Source organism: Nanorana parkeri, unplaced genomic scaffold, assembly GCF_000935625.1.
Source record: "Nanorana parkeri isolate BGI_ZX_2015 unplaced genomic scaffold, ASM93562v1 scaffold1465, whole genome shotgun sequence".
NCBI lineage: Eukaryota > Metazoa > Chordata > Amphibia > Anura > Dicroglossidae > Nanorana > Nanorana parkeri.
Genome location: NW_017307733.1, coordinates 152,927 through 176,543, shown reverse-complemented (window position 1 = coordinate 176,543; position 23,617 = coordinate 152,927). Strand labels below are relative to the sequence as shown.

Below are 23,617 nucleotides of genomic sequence, written 5' to 3'. Positions count from 1 at the left end.
ATAAAATATGATCAATTTTTCTACAAGCTACATTTCATTGTACTTAGCACAAACAAGTACATTAGTAATAATGCCTAAAGTGTTACATTTGCTGAAAATTATTAGAAGATTTTGCTGACCCCCTGCCACTCTGCATCAAATTGTTGCAGTTGGGGCAATGTGTATGTGTAAATCAATAAATATGTCCATCAACAAGAGATGCTAAGCGCTGCATACATTTGATTCCACTATGGTCGAGCAAGAACAGGGGAAACCTTAAAGTAATGATCACTAAGTGTTAAGCTGAAATTTGCTGTGCTCCAAAGTATTCATCTGAGACACATGAACACGCAAAATCTTACAAGTGTATAAGCACTTGCTAATGCTGGGTGGCCCTATAACAATTCATATCTAAACAGGCCACAATGATAGGTCTAGGCAAACCTGTACTGGCAAGAAAGTGATACACCACATAAATGTGATAAGCATTTAATTGCAACTAATATGGAAAGCATCTGAGGGGCCGCAAAACCCAGTATGTTCTTATATGGAAATATCGATGAGCCAATAAGTTGGTGTCTGGCCTATACATCTTTCTTATTGGTTTAACTCTGATCTGATGGACTGCCTCATTGATCAGTGGGGAGGGAACAGGGACAGAGACCAGTGGCAACATTCTAGATGGAGTCAAGATTCACATGTTAAAACTTTCTGAATTTGGGGCTCCCAAAACGTGTGAGAAAAAAAAAAGAGGTTACTGCACAGAGACCCCTATTACATGTTAGTGGCAGAATACTTATATTTGTACCATCGCAACAGTGATGATACAAATATAAGTATTCTGCCACTAACATGTAACAGGGGTCTGTGTGCAGTACTCACTTGCTTCATATAGCTAATGTAATGTTATGCACTGCTGAAATTTATTGACCAAAATTCCAAACTCTGAATAGTAGCTGCATTTTTAGCCTTTGGACTGGCTAAAAATGCTTCCTGTTAATAGTCAGCATATCTATCTAATTGCATGCTGCATCATAGCTTTTACAAAGTTTTTTATCACTGGATTTAAAGTCCATTAAATACAATAAAAAAGATTAGTTGTGAAAACCCTGTTCATTGTTATAATTCACGTAAGACTGCTAGGTGATTGAGTCCTTTAAAAAACACACAGTGAGCTAAGAAATGCCATATAAGATACAATCTGTTCTCAACAAGGCCGAGATCAGAGCTCAATTATTTTTCACCTGCTTGTCACCTATATAAATAGCTTCTTGTGTTGCTGTCTGGAATGGCTGCAGGGAATTAGATGGTGATCCATAGCTTCAAAGCAAGAAAGTAAAATATACTGTAATATCTATGTATAATGCACACCTAAGCATTTTTTAGGTCTAAGATGTGCAACTAAAGACACACATGTAGCTTAAAATATTTTCTACAGCTTTCTGAAAGGTTATAAAACCTGTGTACACATTAAAGTAAATATTTGAATATATTTTTACATATCTCCAAAGAAAATTACTGTAAGATTTTGAAATTTGTTTCTGGATAAAAAAAATGTTGTGGACTCATTATACAGAAAGCTGCAACCACATGACTTACCCTAGACTTGGTCTGCGTGTAATTCATTTGAATACTTGTGACTTTATACCCAAATCAAAATTAATTGTTCAAAAATACTTGGCAAATAGTTGTTTTGAAAGTAGAGTATTAACTTTCTTACTCAAGGCGCGCAAGACATCTAGAACACACACCGTGTTTTGGTGTTCAGCCAATGTACCCAATACCTTTTGTCTGTCTCTGAAAACTGATCCCAAATGTATGCATGCTAAAAGTCACCTGGGGCTGGTCCAATTTTTAGAGAGACAATGCTGAAACAGATGTACTTGGAACATCCTCTGAAGTGAAAAGCGGATATCAAAGAAGTGGACTCCTTTCTCATGCACACCACACACTGCCATCATTAAAAAGGATAACAGAGATAAAGCTTTCTTAAGTCCCCGTTCACAGCATCGTGAATGCACTGCAAACTCGGGAAAAACACAGAATGCGCCAAAAAACATGGAATGTGCTTGTGGTCCTAGTACATGTTAATGGCATGCAAAACGTGGCTGAGCAAATGTGTTTTTTTTCTGTGCATGAAGATGCTCCGAAAAGAAATGCGGGGCATGTGTAGCAGACTTATTTTGCTTCAAGCATGACTTTCCTGCATTTGGTGCACATGCATTTAAATCAAAAGGGGACATGCAGCAAACGCAGAAAACAAATGCCCACAAATGCTACCAGATAGTATGAACAGGGACTTAAGGGAGATTTTGGTACTTCAATTTAAAAGTAAAAGAAAATGGTCTGTTTCCAATGTCAGTAGTCACCTGCCTGCTTCTGCTTTACATATTGTCAGAACTCAATGGAAAATAAAATAAAGATGTTCATATGGACAACATAGTCAACTCTTTCAGAAACTGACAGTGATAACACCGCACACTACTTTATAAGTAGAGGTGCACCGAAAATTAAATTTTGAAACTGAAAATAAAAAAACATTTTTCTAACCTTTTTATATTTTATTAAAATGTTTTTCTTTTAACTTTACTGTCGGGGGCTTCAGTGAAATATCAGGGGTCTAGCCCTGATATTTCCCTTTTATAATAAAAAAAGAGATTAAAAGGAGAACTATTGGGTTAGGGCTTTTCCCCATAGTTCTCCTTAGGGTAACAGGAGGACACAAACTAGTGTCCTCCCGTCACTCTAAGCTCAGTATACCGCGAGCTACAGCTCACGGTATACTAAGACGCCGCAGCTGAAGCGGATCCCGACAATTATGTCTGGACCCGCCCAGCTGCATGAGGGGCAGCTGGATCTGCCTATCTAGAGACAGAGCCAGCTGTACCCGCCCCCTCCCCCGTCCGTTCTGCCAGTCAGCGCTGGCGGATCAGAGCGGGGAGGGGGGAATCCAGCCCCTCCCGTCACGGCAGTGAGCCGTGACAGGATCGAGAAGTGAGCGAACGCCAGTATGTGTTTGCTCACTTCCCGATCTACTGAGCCGACCTGTGACAGTCTCATTGTCACAGGTCGGCTAGAACTATAAGGTGAGTGAAAAGCACTCGCCTCATAGTTCTCCTTTAAGGACACAGAGTCCTCCATCTCTTTTTCTGCATCCCCTGTTATAAACGAACAGGAATCCTCTATACTGAGTGTTCTTTTTCATTCATAACTTGTGCAGAGAGTATGTTTGCTATATCCACAATCATGAATCAACAGGAAGTGATGTAGAGCACTTCCTGTTCATTCATAATTGGGAACACAGTAAACATGCCCTCAATAGTATCTGATCTCTGACTGCTTGTACCCGCTTCCTACTGACTCGGTCACAGGAGGCTGTGCAGGCAGCGCGGGGAGAGCTTGGTCTCATTTGACAGCTGTCTGCTCCCCCGCACCGCCGGCTCGGCCTCCTGTGACAGCTGTCTCCGCCCTCACACCGCTCTCCATCCTGATCTGTCACAGGAGGCTGAGCAGTGCGGTGTGGGAGGAGAGCTCAGTCTCCTGCGACAACAATTATACTGCTCTCCACCCCGCCCGCTGACAGTTTCTCTCCTACCCGCTGGATGCTGCACCAGAGGGGACACAGAGCAGCACACAGCGGTGGAGGATAGAAACTAGGAATGCACTGCAATTTTTTCTGAAAGATGGCACTTTCGCCATTTTGCCAAAAATGCAATTTTCAGGCGTCGTTTTTTGCCAGACGAAATTTCGGTGCATCCCTACTTGTAAGCTAATGTCTTGACAAATAATCTGCCGACTCTCTATTGGAAGCCAATTATCATCTTCAATCCTGATGGCCTTCCCACTTAGAACCTGTGTTTTGCAAATTGCATTCACGTTGTATGAGATGGTGAGAATGTGGCACTGATGACTGCATGGCTTTAATTTAGTGTTTAAATAATTTACACTGCGCATAATTATTGCATCACAACAATACAATAAAGACATTCAAAAGACATTCATTATGTATGGTTCAATCTTACCTGAGTTACAAGGAAATCAGTTTTTTACAGAGAGCAGTGGCAGGTGGTGGGTTTCATGCCTGAAATGCATTTGGCGTCATTCTATGGGATCCTTAGATCTCTGTGAAAACAAGAGAAGAAATTGTTGTTACATCCCCATGCTACAGACATTAACATTTAAAGTCCATATCCACACAAAACATTTATTTTTTCAGTTTTAGATATAGCACATAGTGGGTTAGACCCCTCAAAAGGTTGCTATTGCTACTAAATGGATCTGGGTTATTAGTCCAACTACCCTGTTCATGAGGGCTACAACAATACAGTAAAAATACAACAAGGTGATATATTATAGATATAGTTTCACATTGGATATAGATAAAATAACTAATAAAATTCAAAACAACCTAAAAACAGACAAACTTAAAACAAGAAAAAAAAATAAAAAAAAGTTTTCTAAAAAATCAATCATTTTGTAATAATTGTTTAGCATTTTTATTACTATTTTAGTATCAGATTTCTGTTAATGTTATTACTTTCATAATTATATAGCACACTTAATAGGCATTATGAACATGTTTATATCACTTATGTTCAGCAGCTCCAGGCCTGTCCAGGCCATTTTTCAGTATTCAGCGCTGCAGTACTTTGGCTGACGTTTATTTCTGTCATGTAACGCTATACTTATATTTAAATTTTAGACCATTTTTTGGGGACAGATAGAGCTTTCTTTTGGTGGTATTTAATCACCGCTGGGGTTTTATTTTTTACCATATAACAAAAAATGTACTGAATATTTAAAAAAAAAAAATGGTTATCCCTTTATTATTTTAGGAAACATTTATTTTTACCAAATTTTTTGGTAAAATATAAAAGTCGGGGTCACGTCGGGTAAATAGACACCAAATATGTCAAGCCTTTTTTTGTTTTGTGTGTGTAAATCTTTATTTTGTGAGCAATTTTTTTTTACACTTAACTTTATTGTTATTACATAGGGTGCTAAGAAGTACCCTATGTGATAACAAATTACAGTTACAGGTCCCCTTTACGGAGACATAAGGGGTCTCTAAGATCCCTGTCACCTACGGACCTCCAGAGAAGCTGATAAAGCACAAATCTGCTTCATCAGCTCCTCTCCGGTTTCTGTACCAGAGAGTGACAGAGGAATGAGGAAGTGATGTAATATACATCACTTCCTGCATTCAGAGACCGGAGGGAGATCGCGTACTTATCTCCCTCCGTTCTCGGTGCACAGAGCCACATCACCCGGGATGGATGGACACCCGGGATCGCGGCGGCAGGGACAGCGACAAGAGGTAAGGAGGGGGGGGGCTCACCCTCACTTGCATCATACAAGCGATTGGGCATCTCTACAGACGCCGCACCGCCTGTATGTAAACGGGCATCGCTGGCCGTTTAAAATCTAGGCGGTTTCCCGGGCGCGAAGGACGTCGAACGTCCGACGGCCACCCACATCCAGGAGACTCCCGTCCGGCCGTCTTTCGACGTTCGGCGGACGGGAGGTGGTTAAAATTGTTTAGTTGTTTAAAATCAGGTTTTTACAGTTATTGTAGCCCTGATCTGGAGGAGGGGGGGTTGTTCCCCGAAAGGTCATTTTCATATAAGTCTTCTACTTTATTGCACATTGCAATTTATCTGGACTAACAAACATGGTGTGGTAGTTTAAGTTCTATTTAGCTGCATTACAAAGCAAGAAAACTGGAGATCCTTTGCTGTGTAAAAGCCACCAGCCCAGCATTCAGACACTTTGTGAAAACCTAGGGTTCCAGCACTAACTATCCATTCCGCCAGGATTTTACTGCTGTCTGTGTCCTTGCAAGGAAGGTTCACCCTCTCTTTCTGTCCTGGTGACCATTGTCATTGGGATAGAAAGATGGGAAATTAAGCATTTTACAATCATCACCAGAGCAAAATGCTTGGGGAAATCTTCCAATAGGGACATCTGTTCCTGTGACAAGTAAGAGGAAAATCATCTTCAATCTGTAGAGATTTTCTCTCACTTTCCTGTTGTGTCTCTGGGACAAAAAGTGAAGGAAAATCTCCCCAATGAGACAAAACAGCAAAAAAAAATAAACTCCGAGGTATATTAATCGTTCCCTACTCCCCAAAGCTAAAAATACATGTTTTGGCTATAGATACACTAGACAACAACAGAAAGACATGACACTCACCGCTAAAAAAAAAATCTGTCATTGTCCTTAGTGGTGAGACAAGTTGTTTTACATGCTGGTTTGTGAGTGTGCCATGATGCCTTTCTACTGTTCTACTATCCAGCTTCAGACGCAGATCTGTGCTTCATCAGCTTCTTCAGGGGGGTCCCAGGTGACATTAGGGGTCTTGGAGACCCCTGATGTCTCCATAAAAAGGACCCGTCACATCTTTTGCTATCACATAGAGGGGTTTCTTAGCCCCCTATGTGATAGCAATAGAGTTAAGTGGGAAAAAAAATAGGAATAAAAATTAAAGTTTCCAAAATAAAATTAAAGTCACACATAAAAAAGAACATTTTTTTTTCAAAGCCCCCACCCATGCAAACATGCATCAGGTGTGCATGTTTGCGATAATTTTAGGGCCATCAATCACTGATAACACTAGTAGTTTTTTTGCGATTTCCGAGGGTGCACGCAATTTTTAAGCATGACATGTTTGGTGTCTATTTACCCGACATGACCCCGTCTTTTATATTTTACCAAAAAATTGGGTAATAATAATTGTTTCCTAACAGAAGTTTAAGTACATTTTATGAAATCTAGAAAAAATAAAAACCCCAGTGGTGATTAAATACCACCAAAAGAAAGCTCTATCTGTCCCCAAAAAAATGGTATAAAATTCATTTCAGTACAGCGTTGCATGACGGAATAAATGTCAAAGTACCGCAGCACTAAATACTGAAAAATGGCCTGGCCAGGAAGGGGGTATAAACACCTGGTCTTGAAGTGGTTAAGATGTCTACTGGGTACCAAAAGCTCCAGAGTCTTTTTGTGTGGCAAGCAGCATATTGTTCCCCTAAGATTAGGGTGGTGTCAGAGGAGTCACAGTACATACAGACATGCTGGTTTTCAGGATACAAGTGTATAGGTCTATTTCCTTGTTGCGGGAGGGAGAAATGTTACTATGATTGGACTGAAACGTTAATAAAATGGAGAATACCACCTGTCACATTGTCAGAATACTGCAACATGTTTGACCAGACATACTCCAGAACACGTCTCCTGTCCCAGAAAGCTGTTCATCTCCATCCTCCAGCAGAATATCTCACCGTACCCTACATCTAATACTGCCAGTCTGTTAGGTATTACAGGTGTGGATGGTGGACAGAGGTGTTTAACCACCATCTCCTGTTCATGGGTGGAGAGGGTGCTTACTGGCAGGCAGTGGGATGCCAGTGGTTATAACCATCAAGAATAATTATTATTCTGTGTGTGTGGTCCTCAGAGTATTCATCCGTAGAAAATACTGCAGGGAGAATAATGTTGTTGTGGCTATCTGGGCACAATAGAAATAAAGCTGTTGACCTATGAGCGGTGTGTGATAATGCCACTCACTACTTGACTATAGTGAAGATAATGCCATTTGCTCTGCTACGGTGGTCATAATTAAAATTATATAGTGAGAGATGCCTCATCATTTTTTTTAAGGCCCATGCAAGATCCTTTCTGTCACCTTAGCCAGCAACATATTTCTATTCATGCCAACCTATAGAATCACTTCACAAACCAAATATATACTGCATCTTCACTGCTTCCTCATTGATGACAGAGTTCTCGTATCATGTCATGCAATACAGCAAATCCACTGAGATAATGCAAGTTTCATTTCAGTGGTTCTGCTGCTGGTTAAGTGTTGTTGGTGGCATATTCACCCTGATCCCATAGTCCTGTGGATTATTGCCATAAAAGACAAACAAAATGCTACAGAAAGGCTAGAAAACCGAATTTTTAGACCGCCAGTGTTTGCTTTACTTGACAGGCCTTAAAAACCGTTCCATTGTCACTAGCATTTTTGTTTAGATGTATTCCACGATTTCACTAGAGTAACAGCCAGGGTTTCTCTTACCCTTCCTTGTCCTGTAAAGGTGCCCATACACTCTCCATTGGGGAATTGAACACGAAAGTGGTTTTGTGCGATAATCGATCAGTTAATGGGAATTCGACGATTTTAATTACTGTACTCCTGGCTGAATTTCCTCGATCAGTCAGACCGAAAAAAAAAAATTGAATCGTGCAAAAACCAATGGATTAGTGGCGTTTTTGTACAAAAAAATTGGCGAGTTAGTATTGGTAAGGAAAAATTATCCAAATCGACATTGGTCTGTGCTTGATGGGCTATTTGAGCCGGAATCAAATGAGAGTTCTTGGCAGCAACGAAAATTTCTGATCGAAAATCTATAGGTGTATGGCCAGCTTTAAGCTGCAGCCTATCAGTGCGTCTGACACTGTTCATTCCTCTTTGGCGCCCTCCTATCACCACACCTGTAAACCATATTCTGCAGCTACTAGCAAATTCTTGACAACTTCCGGTCTCAGAGTGATGATGCAACACCAGTTCAATATTTAACCACCAGCTTGTCTATTTAGTCTTGCGTTTGTTCAGATCTACCAAGTGCTCTGCAGTTCCTGTTCACCATGTATGACTTTTGCTCTGGCTGACTGATCTCCTGGCTGCTGACTCTGGCTATTGTTTCCATTCATCCTGCTCTCAGTATTCCCTGACCTGGTTTGGTTTACCCCCCACTTTGGCATCTGACCGTTTGCTTGGCAACGACAACGTCCTGGACTTTCTCCATTGTTTTTTTGCCATATTGTTTATTGTTATTTTCAATAAACTTTTATTTTTTTTAAACATGTACTTTAAGTTTCTGTCCGGTTTCTTGGTCCCCTGACAAATAGTCAGTGGATAAAACTGGAGTACACTGAATCTGATTTCGCAAACAAGAGTAAACATTATGATTGAAAGTTCTTTAAACCCTGTAGTCAGGAATGTAAACTATGTGAACTGGAGTTAATGTATCACTGCCTTTTAGGCATTTAAATAATATCACATCTAGCACAATCAAGGCGATTCATCCACATTTAATGATAGTGAATACACCAAGCTATGTCTCAGCGGCTAAATATACATCCAGCTACAGCACATACATGGCCTATATCATTCCAGCTTGCAGGCAGCAGTTTTGGTCTTGCTAGGCACAGCTTCTATGGAGAAAGGTTTGAGAAGCAATGCAAGCCACCCAGTCTTATAGGGCTCTTCCTCAGAAAGCAGCAAAATAATATTTTGTTACGCATGAAAGTTTTATATACAGCTGTTGCCTCAACTCACACAGATGGAGAATCACATCTTAATGTCTACTGTGCAGTGTTTTCATTTTGCTCATCCCACTTCAGCAATCCGCAAAGGATGTCTGCTTCTTTTAATTTCTACTTTCTTCACATCAGGAGTATTTTTAAATAAAAGGTGTGAGGAGAATCAGTCCCCAAACACATCTGAGCATTTTGCTGCGTTTCCCCGAAGCGCGACAACACTCAACATGAAGAATCCCATTATCTTCAATAAAGTTTTTTTGGGGTCAGAACTGTGCATTTTTGGCACCTATAAATCTCAATGGGAGTGCCTGAAAAACTTGTGTAATACACATTTGTGCAATTTTGCTCCTAACACCTGTCTGCTCCTCCTAGTATATAGCTTTGCCCGAAACAAAAACACTTAAGCCTGAATAATTTGTGAAAAAACGCAAAAAAAGATCACGCTCAAATGTAAATAAGGTCCGAGGGACCACAGAAAATTGAAGAAGAGCAAACACTTAAGCAAGAGAGGGGGTTCTAACAACCAGGAGGAGGAGGTAGCATTTACTGCTTGCAAGTCAATCTGGATTTGAGAAGGATTTTCCCATGTCTCTCCCATTGCCTCAAATTCCAGCAAATGAACTGAAGACCTCAGTAGAAAGAGAAAAGACAATTTTTGTTTGTGAATCTAGTAGACATCCATATTTCCTAGGTAATACAAGTGTGGCATTAACCCGTACTTTAGGCTCTTTAGGATTAGGTTATATTTTGCTGAATTTTTCTAGAATGTACTAGAGAATTGTTCCTTGTTATGTAAAGTAAGGAAGAAGGGGGCTAGTAGGTTTGGAACATACAGGCTCTGGAGACACTGCCTTTAGGTCATAATGTCCTCTTCTAAAGTCACTGTTTGTGTCTTAGAATAGACTTTATAAACATTATTTCACAAGAAAATCAGCAGTAAATCTGCCTCGAGGATAGTCAGCACACAGCAAGCGAGATTCGCAGCGCAAGAGTCCAAGAACCGTGAGAGAACAGCCCTTGAAGAAAAAAAAACAAAAAAAAAACTAGGCCTTTTATTCATATTATGCATTTTTAAAATTATATTGGCAATGCTAAACCAGTGGTAAAGTGTACTGTGGCAAAAATGTATTCTTGTTCTTCTAATAACTCATCCTTAATTTCATCTCCGTGTCTTAATTTGGAAATTCGAAGATGCAATGCACAGTTGCACAGGTATACTAAAATAAGGGGGGAAAAAAAACAAAAAACTCTGGTTTACAGAACAAAGACAAAAAGGAAATGTCTACTTGGTCCCACCGCATTGAAAATAGGAATACATCCCTTATTTTTTGGATTGTGATAAAAAGTGATAACTGCGGTAAATATTTTTCTGCAGAGCTTCACACCTAACAAAATTATTGAAAAAAAAAAACTATCCATCCCTTTAATGGCCATCAATAAGGGAATATGTTAAGATCAGTTACTTTATTTTTCACAGCTGAAGTCCCCCATGCCCTATGCCTTTTTAGTTCCAACAAATCCTGGGAACTGGTGACAATTCTACAGCAAGAAAACTAACATTGTATGACACATTTACACAATACAAAAACCTCAAAACAGAGCAACCCGATTATTTCACTCTTATGTATATAGTGATGAAACATCTATTCCCCCATCAAAAAAGCATATGGCCAACTTCCTCCCTGATATTTGAGGACAGTATTATCAATAACTATAAACTGTTCATTGAGTACTAAAATGCAGAAGCTCTGTATGCAAACCGTAGCAGCTATCAAGCAATATTTAAAGAAAAACTATTATGTATTTTCAGGAACTGTTTACTTTTGCTGTCTAGAGACTCGTATATCCAATCATTTTGACATGATTTCTTACATTATGTATATGATGTGATACAATTATTATTAGACATGTTCGTTCCGAATCGAAATTGGGACGAAATTTCGGATGTATTCGAATTACAGATAACAAATGCAAACAAATCTGAATTTTCGATTTGTGTTTTTGGACGAAATTTCGTTGCAGCAAAGTGACATTTGAGAACAAAAAAACTTTTTTTCCCCTCTTAAATGAAATTACGTACGGATTTCCGCTAACGAATTTCATCTGAATCCGAATTCCGAAACAATTTTTTTTGCTGGTGCACAAAAACTCTGAGATTGCTATGCCTAGGAAGGCACAGTTTTTTTTTAAAGATTATAATGTTGCCCTATTTTGTGGCATGTACAGAACTATTTACGCAGTCTTAAAATTTTACCTACTGGTATCCTTAAAAAAAACTAAAAAAAACCCAACACAAAAACAGCAAAAGTGTGTCCTGGGAACATAGGGCACACAAGAGTCCTGAATGTTGAGGTATAAGACATGACTAGTCAGAAATTAGAACAGAAAATAAAAGATTCTGAAGCCTTTGCATAGCTGTATATGCAGAAACCAATACATATAGTTCTAATTTTAGTTCACCTAAAAGTAACAAGCACTGTAGTCATATGCCAGCCAAGCTCTTGAGAACTTACAATAGAACTGCGGGTACAATGAGTACCATACGGTGCAGTGCATCTCACGGCTAAGACAGCACAGGGAATAGACATTCTGAAATCTCTTCTAAATGGAAAAATTATTAAAAAAAAAAAAAGAAATCACAATGGCAAACAAATGGAAGTGTAAACAAATGAACTGGTAGAAATGTGGTCTCTGAATACGACTGAGAACAATCTACAGCAACATTTGAGCTCCCTTCTAAAGTTCTATTTTATTTCAGATGGTTAGAGCTATTAATATTTAATTCCCTTCGATATCACAAATAACATGTGCAAATGGATTAATGGGACTGGTTTCTAATATTCATAAAGAGCTTTCACAGCACACTTTCCAGCTAGTCAGCAGAAAAAGTCTAAACAAACCATTTCAACAGTTTAGGCTAAACGGTGGTTTTTGTTACATAAAAATGCTTGTGAAGTCACACTGCCATGTCAAGGAACCTCTGCAATGTATGGTCCCTAATGAATAACATTTTAAATTATCGGTGCATAAAATGGGAAAATGCCTAAAAGGGGTTCTATCCCTTCCCAGCCTGTCCCAAACTGAAAAAATGTTAGCCTTTAACAAGTAAATCAAAAGATAAATCAATTAAAGATCCGCGCTCCTAATAAAATAATTACCTAAAAGCAGCTGTACAAAAGAGCAACCAGACTTGCAATCAACACTATATATATATATATATATATTATGCTCAACGCTAAAATCTAGCAACAGATCTTGTACAATAACCTCATGAAATCTATATAATAGAAGGAATAAAAACACTTTCAGTCCAAAATGATCAATAGAAAAAAGGTAAAGTCCATCAGTGCATTCAGCGATTTATATTGTGCAAACAAAAGTTTCTCGATATAGGTATGTATAAAGGTGCCCATACACCTTACAACCATCGCAAGACTTTTGTCTTGCGATGGTTGTGAGCTGATTAAAAGCTTGTACGATCTGCCCATCTTGACAGGCAGATCATACTTGCGATCATTGAAAGCCCGCCCCGCTGAGGGGCGGGCTTCCGATGACTGCAATGCTGAACGGGCAGTGTGCGTGGGCGCACACCGGCCCGTTCCGCAGTTGTCGAACGAGCAGGCCACTAACACACCGACAATCGTACGATTCTCGGCGGGTTTTCTAGCATGCTCCTTCGACAAAAGACGTGCAACCGTACAGTAGAAACGCATTCCGTGTGCACCTTGCTGTAAAGCTGGTGACGAATTGATGAGTGCGTTTGTCATCTGTTTTGCTTGACTGATTTGGTGCAGTGATGCATGGGGGGTCTCAGCTGCCATTGGGATGTGCGGGATCCCTTGTGCGTCTGTGCCTTTAAGGGGGGTTGGGCTTCCTCCTGACAAACCTGCACCCAATTTTATCTTCTGCCCCATGTGCTCCAAGACAGAGACTGATAGTTTAGAGTTAGGACCGCACTATAAGAGGTGCCTTGGAACGGCTGTGCAGCTTTCATATTTTCTGCAGAAAACCTCTGTTTTTAACCTTAGTCTGAGACAAATTTTTTTACATGCTAGCTTGTGAGTGTGCCAGGAAAACTTTTTGCTGTTGTACAGTAGAAACGGTTGCACGCCTTCCATACACCTTGCGATTATCGTACGATCGCGTGATTTCCCGCGATTATTGTACGATAATCGCAAGGTGTATGGGCACCTTAAGGTATCGACAGATGAAACTTATGGTCTGTGTGTGAGCCAACCAACATAGACCACTAAATATAGGATGGTCATATCACCCTTAAATTAATGATATGTGTACTTCCACCAAGGTTCTGTTCCTCTTACGTCCACAACACTCCTTAAATTAATTGCGCTCGACAAAGCAGAGATCGAGAGGAAGAATTATTATATATGTGATCGCATCTTTGTCGTTTGTGAGTGTTGTTAATCTATTTTAATAAACAAACAATCTATTTTACTGGATTACACTATGGATGGTTTTTTTTTATATTTCATGAGCGGTCTGGTGGTTCGGAGAGAAGAGGAGTGTGGACGTAAGAGGAACAGAACCCTGGTGGCAGAACACACCAGTAATTTGAGCATGATATGGCCATTCTATATTGTATGGTCCAACAAATCTGGTGAGTGTGGTCTGTGTTGGTTGGCTCGCACACAGACAGTGAGAAGTTTCACCTGAAGATATCTTATACATACCTATATCAATAAACTTTTGTTGCACCTTATTGTGCACAATATTAATCAATAAATGCACGGATAGACTTTCCCCTTTTCATATTGATCATTTTGGACTGAACATAATTGTATTATATAGATTTCATAAGTTATTTTTATAAGGTCTAGTTAAAGATTTTAGCACTGAGCAATATACTGTATATAGTGCTTAACAGATATATGCCGAGGGAAAAAATAAATCTGTGCGTGCCCACTCCACCTTGGCATTCCACACCTGAGCAGATCAGAACCAGGAACAAAACTGCTTACACAAAAGGAGCTTTGCTTATTAAAGTATTTTAGGGGTAGATATTCTGCAGATGTTATAACCGTACACACAGAAAGCATAAAAGCAAAGCAGTACCTAACTTTATATTGTCATTTTAAAGGAATATCAAAGTTTTGGGATCTTTTTTTTTACTTTACATTTATTTAAAAGGTTTTAGATCTATGTTTAAATATACAAAAATCCAGACACACAATAAAAATTTAGGGCATGTTTGCACCATGTCCGGACCACAAACGCATCCCAATGCATCCCTATAGTATTTCTGGGCTCTGTTCACAACAGCACAGTCCGTTCTGGTTCAGACCAAAAACATAGTGCTGGTCTCATTTTCTCTGGTCTGGAACACACGTAAACGCACTGTACTGCACCTAAAAGCCCATTTTAAGCTAAAAAATGCCCCGGTATGCGTCAAAAATGCAGATCTGCTCCAGATCTAATCAGGACATTGTGTAATGAGTTAGTGCTCTGACCTATTTAAATAACAAAAGCCTTTTTAACATTCCCTTTAAAGTTTACATAGTTACATAGTTGTTAAGGTTGAAAAAGGTCCATAGAGTTCAACCTATGGGGTTATGTGTGTGGGTGCGTGTGTTTGAGTTACTAAGTTTACCTGTGCCTCTGGTTATCTTGCTCTCTGAGAAAAGTATCTAGATAGTTCTGGAATGATTCCATACTCTCAGCTGAAACCAGTCTGTACAACTTTACAGCTCTCACAGCAAAGGATCCCCTTCGCAGTTTTAGATGAAACCTTTTTTCCCTTTAGTTTTAGGTGATTGACTCTCATCTTAAGTGAACGAACAGTAAACAGTTTATTACCGATTATCCCATCACCATTAAACAATTTGTACATTAATATCATGTCTCCTCTCAGTCTCCTCTTTTCGAGAGTGAACAAGTTTAATGCTTGCAGTCTTTGCTCATAGTTTAGGTCCTCTAACCTCTTGATTAGCTTTGTCACCTTTCTCTGGACTCTCTCCAGCTCAAGGACATCCTTTCTGTGAATCGATGACCAAAATTGAACTGCATACTCAAGATGGGGCCGGACCAGTGTTTTGTACAGTAGGAGAAATATGGATCTTTGGAGTACATTCATTTTTTATGAATTATGGTACCCTGCTTGCCTTATTTGCTGCAGCCTGGCATTGCATGCTGTTACAAGGACCATTCTGAAAGTTTATTGATACTCTCTGGAGACGTTCACTTAGCCAGTTCTCTATCCAAATACACACCACTTCATCAATGCCCAATGATTGAAGCTTGTAAATTAAATGTTTATGAGGTACCATAGCAAATGTTTTTGCAAAATCAAGGTACACTACATCCACTGGCTTATCTACATCTAGGTTGCCACTCACCACCTCAGAATACTAATAGAGGTTTGAATGGTCATTCCTGAAGCCATGTTGATTGTCACTAATAATATCATGGCCATAGGCAAATTCTTGGATATGGTCCTTTATCATACCATCAAATAACTTGCATACTATGGATTTTAACCTGACTGGTCTATTATTCCCAAGTACACATCTCAAACCTTTTTTAACTATTGGTACCAGAGTTGGTTTACGCCAATCAGCTGGTACCTCCCCAGTCAGTATGGAGTCCTTGAAAATTAGGAACAATGGCCTTGTTATTATCATGCTTAGCTCTTTAAGTACCCGTGGGTGCAATTTATCTGATCCAGCAGTATTTTCCTCATAGGTCTTCACACATTCTAAAACCACATGCTCATTAAAACCATTGTTTTCCAGAATAAATACTGTAGAGAAGAATGCATTTAAAAGGAGAACTATGAGGTGAGTGCTTTTTCACTCACCTCATAGTTCTAGCCGACTGTGACAATGAGACTGTCACAGGTCGGCTCATTAGATTGGGAAGTGAGCAAACACATACCGGTGTTCGCTCAACTCTCGATCCTGTCACAGCTCTCTGCCGTTACAGGGGAGGGGCTGGATTCCCCCCTCCCCGCTCCGATCCGCCAGCACTGACTTGCGGAACGGACGGGGGAGGGTGCGGGTACAGCTGGCTCTGCCTCTAGATAGGCAGAGCCAGCTGTCACTCCCGCAGCTGGGCGGATCCACACATAATTGTCTGCTTCAGCTGCGGTCTCAGTATACCGCGAGCTGTGGCTCGCGGCATACTGAGCTTAGGGTGACGGGAGGATGCTAGTTTGTGTCCTACCATTACCCTAAGGAGAACTATGGGGAAAAGCCCTAACCCCATAGTTCTCCTTTAATAATTCAGCCTTCTCCCTGTCATTTGTGATCAACCTCCCATTCTCATCTTTTATGAGGCCCGCTTGTTTATTTCTTTCTTACCTTCTTATACTTTATGTATTGGAAGAATTTTTTTTTTGGGGGGGGGTTGGCTAACTGTGGCAATACATTTTTCGTATTCTATTTTAGCTGCCCAGATTGAACTTTTACATTTTCCATTGCATTCCTTAACTCTAGAAAGGTAAAAAAAATTGTCTTTTTTACTGCAGTTCTGTCTTCATTAATACATAAATGCAAGCAGTGTAAGTAACTTAATCTGACTTGGTATCAGCCTCTTGCAGTCCCTGTACAGCAAAGCTCAGAATATGAGAGGGAGAAGCAACACAAGGAGGCAATCCATTTATCTGCCGATAAGCCGCATGCCGATAGGAGGAAAAAGCAGAGTGACACAGAAATTAGCTCATCACTGTGCTGCTTTTCCTTTAATGTCTACCCACAGGCTGGAGGCCGGTCCATGACAGCCTGGACTCAGAGGATATAAGCTGAATGATGTTCTCATTCAACCTGGAAGACGGAAGGTATCTTGTTTTGAAAAAGAAGTACTGCGGAAGAACTGTAGAACAGCACTGGTAATGCTTTTCTACAGACCTTCAAACACATGTTCAATAAAAACTATAATCTAGCTTCAGTTACAGTGTATAATCAGTTCAAACAATTAACCCAGGGGTAGCCAAACTCCAGCCTTCCAGCTGTGATGAAACTACAAATCCCATGATGCATCTCTCTGAGTCACGTCTGTGGCTGTGAGAATCTTGCAATGCCTCAGTGGATTTGTAGTTCCACCAGTGGGCACGCACAGCTGGAGGGCCTGAGTTTGGCTACCCCTGATTTAACCAAACTGATTCAGAAAGATCAAAAGGGGGCGTTTATTAGGTCTGCTCATACACTAAAAAAGGACAACGAGGACATACTTCTCAATGCATACATGAAGAGCTAAGGCGGTATGATTTGCAGACATGATGGGTCCTCTTTAAGACCTGGTTCACACCTTGGCATTTCTGAGCAGTTGGAAAAGCACTTTTAAACGCCCAACACAAGAAATCCCATGATTTTCAATGGCTCCTGTTCACACCTGAGCAGCAAAACGCCGAATGCCCGAAAAGGTACTTTACGCAGTTAGCGCGTTTTGCCCCATAGACTTCAATGGAAATGCCCGGAAACGAGCAGAAAAGGCATGTTGCGCATTTTCGCACGTTTAAACATGCTATCATCCATTGCCTGCAACGTTTCATAAGCTGCCAGTCATAACACGCGTCTTCATGTACACGTGTACAAACACGCATCAAAATGTGCACAACATGCAAATAACCAGACGCTGAATATGTACAAAACCAATGCCACCTAGGTGTGAACCTGGCCTAAAGGCTAAGTCACATCTACACCCCTCCCCCGTACCTGAATCATGGGATGGATCTCTCCGCAAGCTGATGTTTTTTTTTAAATTCGACATAGCTGTGGATGCCTCCGACCCAATACTTAAAGTCCCATCAGCTGCCATGGCATAGGGACTTGAAGTTTACAATACAAGTGAGGAGATATCACCGCACTTGTAGTCTTCTCATTCTTCCTTCCAGCCATGTTACTGAATGTCCTAACCTTGGTACGCACAGTTACGAGAGGGAAAATCTACAGGAGCCAGAACACTGCGCCCATGATCCACTGATGGTGGTTGCAATGCTTTACTGGCTCTAATGCAAAGAAATTATAAATATCCTTTTTTTATTTTATGAAGAAGTGTGCATTTAATTATTTTTTTCTAAAAGTAGGACTTTTCCTTTAACCAGCAGACTCACATGATCAACACGGCTAGAAAAACATTAACACATTTTGTTACTAAACAATGACATCAAGTTATAATTTTCTGTGAAAACGTACAACAGAACAAAACACGCCATGCGATCCTTTCAATAAATGATTGCCCAAACTTTATCCAGGTAACACACCTGCTCTTTCTTTCAACAACATGTCCTGTGCCAATCGTGGCTCAACGTTCACTATTTTCTACTGTTGACAAAAGCCTGAGCACAGATTTCGGCACCCCACTGTGATACTGGCCGTTATTACACAGACAAACTGCTTAATATGTCCCAGTTAGCCTTGCAATTATTAACGAGTTAATATTTGAACACAATGACAGCAGAAAAAAGAATTAGAGACTTACAAGACTTCTGCATCGGGAATAGAGCAATTATATTAAAATGGACTATAATTAGCCTATGGAATGGGTTCTATTTTTCTTGAGGAAATGATTTTGAGTATGAAAATATACATATAAAATATTTATTTTACTTTGTATTTAGAGGTTTCCTCCGGGAGTCAGAACGACACAGCTATTTCCTTTCATTATTTTCAAATGCAATGGTAAACCAGGCATGTTACACCGCATCTTCTTTTAAAATGGACTTGTTTTTGCTCTACCAAAACTCAAACATGGAATTGAAAAGAATTTAGGGAGAAATCCCAAAAAACTCTTGAGAGCCTGATAAGCAATACATTAACAAAAAAAAGTCTGTTTTATACTTTTTTTTCTTTCATCAATGTACAAATGGTTGCCTAAAATATTATTAGATTCTCAAACTTTTTTCAAAAATAAATCCAGATCAAACTAATATACATTGCCCAGCAAACTATTTCTTTAAATTCTTTTACAGTCATCATGGCTGGCTACAACTATCGCTGAACCAAGTTATCACTTAATCGATAATGAGAATAGTTGACAACTATTCTCATTATCGATTAGTTGGTTGGATCCCCTAGCTCTCTCCGCCATGCTGGGAGGAGGGCACAGCAAGCAGTGGGCAGGTGCAATAGCCAGCCTGCTATTGCAATTTGAAATGGCCAATAGCAGACTGGCTATTGCACCCACCCACCCACTACCTGCTGCACTTATATTCAGCTGCCGTCTGTGGAATCTTGCCACTGCCAGCTGTCATTTACTAGCTGAAGCTGATAAAAGCGCCATGTGCTTACAATACAATTATTTATTAAAAAAAAAGGTGGGAAAAATCATTTTCAGTTTCGGCCTGACAAATTCAGCTTTGGGTGGTGCGTTGCAGTGCCATTCATTTCATGCACCCCAAACGCACCTCGCACCCACAGTGATATCGCCCGCACTGGAAAGCAATGTCGTGCATTCCAGTGCAGTGCGATTGCAAAAAATTGTGCATGCAGTTTTATTCTGAAGTAAATTTTATGTTTGTAACACTGCATTTGTGTATTTTATTTTAAATTAAAAGGAGAACTATGAGATGAGTGCTTTTCACTCACCTCATAGTTCTAGCCGACCTGTGACAATGAGACTGTCACAGGTCGGCTCAGTAGATCGGGAAGTGAGCGAACACATACCGGGTTCGCTCAACTCTCGATCCTGTCACGGCTCTCTGCCATGACAGGGGAGGGGCTGGATTCCCCTCTCCGATCCGCCAGCGCTGACTGGCGGAACGGACGGGGGAGGGGGGCGGGTACAGCTGGCTCTGCCTCTAGATAGGCAGAGCCAGCTGTCACTCACGCAGCTGGGCGGATCTCGACATCGATGTCAGGATCCGCTCCGGCTGCGGCGTCTCAGTATACCGTGCGCTGTAGCTCGCGGTATACTGAGCCTAGGGAGTCCTCCCGTTACCCAAAGGAGAACTTTGGGGAAAAGCCCTAACCCCATAGTTCTCCTTTAAGGATGATAAAGGATTGTATTTAATTTTGTTATCCGATTATTTTAAAAAATAAAATCGGCCAACTAATCGATGAAAATAATTAGTTGCAGCCCTAGCTACATCTCTCTCAGCTTGGTTTCACTGAACTTCCTGTCCAGTACAAGATCACAGAGGACAGAGCAGACTCCAGCAGCTGTTCATCTACTAGCTTAGGAAAGGGAGGAAGGAAAAGGGGGTTAGGGGGAGGGGAGTGGCTTGGCTTGCCATGCCTGTGTGTTTGTGGAGAATATCGGGACCAGTGCTCAGGAGACCAGCTAAATCTGCCAGAAACTAAAACGCTTAAACAAGGAGCAGCATCCACTGTAAGTTATTTAATCAGCATTATAAAATAGTTTAAACACCTTTTTACTTGATCACTTTAAAGTAGAACTTAAATTTTGGATAGAGTAAGGGAGGATTTTAACCCCTGTCAGTTTTTGCCCCCTGTGTCCCATTGGGAACATTTCCCTTCTCCTGTCTGATAGCCACAACAGGAAGTGGGAGGAATTTCCTCCAATGTGAGGGAAATCCCTGGCGATCAGCAAGGTCACCAGAACTAGTGTCCCCATTGACAGATTTCCAATCTATTCCTGTTCTGATGACAGTCCTCAGCCCCTGTGAAAGCACCAGCTGGCATCAAATCAGAGCTTACAAAGAGCTTCCTCACATGGATGTGAAGAAGTCTTTTTATCAAAAGGAGGAGGTTATAGGCTGCTGGTGTTTTTTCATTTTTGCAGAAACATTAAAATTTTCAGGGGCATCTGTACTTCCACAACTCCATATTAGCTTAGTGTGTCGTGCATTTTCTGTCCCAGCAACCTCAGCTCCCTTGCATAGGATGATGGTAAGCCAGCAGCATAGCCTGTCCTGCATCAGCAGCACAGCCTACATATCCAGGTCTCCCATCCTCCTGTCTGAGAGTGCATGACATCCTCTGCTTGCAGTTCATTAGCTGAAAGGCAGAGGCTACATGGTGTCCGTCCGGTTGGGTAAAAGTGACCATCACCAGCAAAGAACTGTCAGACAGAAGGATCAAGAAGCTCAGCTTGTGGCCTGCATTGATTTTCCTTCTGTTAATCGGCTTATTACTAATAAGCTGGCCATACACTGGTCGAATTTTGGCCAATTCTGCAGAATCAGTGTATGGTCCAGTGGTTACCCTTTCGTTCAAGTAATTTTTAAAAATTAACATTTGTTGAAGGAGCTGGTCTGAAAATTCTCTGCTGAACAAGGACAGTAGTCAATCCGCTGCTGAACACAGCGACCCACCTGCCACTGTCAGAATATAATAGATGGAATTCCCCCATCCACACTGTTGGGCATGGATTGGGGAGTCAGGCGCTTTTCTCGTTCAGCCAGCCTAAACTGCAGGAGGGAAGAGGATAGCTGTGCTCACCAGGACAGGTCTTGTAGGTTGTTCTGAAACAAGGTAGAGGTAGGCACATGCCTTCATAACAGTGCTCCTGATAGCTTGGGGGAAAGAATAAACAATACACAAGCTGCATATAACTCTCCACCTTGTGAAGGCGCACGGATGCCAATAGTAATAGCCAAGATGCTCTTGTGACAATAGATCTGCTCCATTAAAAGACAGCAGATATCTTGGCAAGGTTTGAGCATGTACAATATGATCGGAGATCAAGTTTTACAAATAAGGGAATTTCAAATATGTAAGAACTGGGCGATCACACATTCTGTATTGATAAGAAGCAGGTGAGAGGATGACTCGTGGATTTTATAAAGGATGCAAAGGTCAGTGCAGTTGATTTTAGGTTACTAAACAGTTTACATAAACTGGAATCTCTCACTATTGCAAGATTTCCAGTTGGACAAGTTTGATCTGCATTAAGTATTTACAATGCTATCTCTAAAAAGGCAAAATAGTCTGTTATTGATATTAATAACAATGTGAACCTTTATGGGAGGTATTTGGTGACTTATAAACGGTTATCAGGCTGCATTTGTGTATTTTACATGTTTTATAGAGTATCCAGGCACATTTCAGCAAGCACTCCACTGTGGTGTGTTCAGGCTTTTACTCTGTTATCCAAAATTTACAGTGCATGTCCAGGCATTATCCAAGTAAAGCCCTCTGCCCCTCAACTTGCCTTTGCCCCTCTAAAGCATGTCTCAGCATTACTTCTTACATTTTCCTGTAGTGAGAAACTATTTTTTATTACTCCCTGTGATCTAATCACCAGGCTTGTAGAAAATCTTGCAAGGGCAGCTGCTGGGAGCTCAGTTTCTACTGACGTAGACACAACACTGAAACTACACCTCCCAAGAGCTTTCCCTACACAATGTGTGCACGCATGCACTTGAGTTTCAAGGCAGCAGCACGGTTTTCCTATGAAGACACTGGAATTCTGGCAGATCAACAGGTATTTTTAGTACTGCTCATGTTTGTAAAGGGATAAAACATGTGCATAACAGATGGATTTTTTGGCTCTGTCCTGGATGTATGGATAATCATATTGCATATTTCCATTGCGTAGTTTTTTTATAAAATATAAACCTTATCACACGAGAAGGCACTGTCTTCTGTGTTTGTGCATGGTGTAGCCTTGTGGACGGCAGAGTTTCCTCAAGTGACAGGCTGGGAAGATTGTGGAAGAGTACCCAGCTTTGATCTGCTGAGCGCTGTGGACGTAACCTTTTTCTGGAAGCCTATCCGCATAAAGTTTGCATGTTCTCCCTGTGCTTGTGTGGCTTTCCCCCAGGTACTGCAGTTCTCTTCCACACTCCAAAAGACATGCCGATAGGATATTTGGCGTTGTGTGTGTGTGTGTGTGTGTGTGTGTGTGTGTGTGTGTGTGTGTGTGTGTGTGTGTCCTTAGATTGTAAGCTCCTTCAGGGTAGAGACTGAAGGTACAGTATGTAAAGCACTATGTGAATTGTTGGTGCTAGATACAATTGTGTAATCTATATATATTATTGTAACAGCACATAATAAATGTATCTGCCATAAAATGTCTGCTTGTTTTACATAAACAGGATTTCTTTGTGGACAAAAAGGTAACATGTCAGTTTGGAAACAATCAGACTAGTCAACATTCAAGGCCTAGTGCACAGATCAGTTGGGTCTTCACTAATGGGCGTAACATTTGCAGTCTATTCGATCAGCTTTTATAAAATAGCCTTTCAAAGCTCTTTGCACTGCACTATTATGTGCGTCAACGCTGTACAACAAGCTCCGCAACAACAACAAAGTTGCCTTATTTTAAGACTTGCTAAACCCTGCTGAGGTAAAAACGGTAACTTAAATGTGTATTGCCTAATTAACACATACAGTATAATCTCCAGGGATCTCATCAGCTGCTATTAAGTCTTTCAAGTTTATTTTTACTCTCACT

The 23,617-nt window shown here is 40.6% G+C and overlaps 1 protein-coding gene across 1 annotated transcript in view; it reads right to left on the bottom strand.

Moving 5' to 3' along the window:
- The window catches only part of FAM126B (family with sequence similarity 126 member B), a 98,311-nt gene that overhangs the window by 42,992 nt on the left and 31,702 nt on the right, over positions 1-23,617 (bottom strand). Inside the window, exon 3 of the mRNA XM_018570155.1 lies at positions 4,002-4,101. The gene's annotated coding sequence lies outside the window, so the exon portion shown is untranslated. The remainder of the gene's footprint in view (positions 1-4,001; positions 4,102-23,617) is intronic.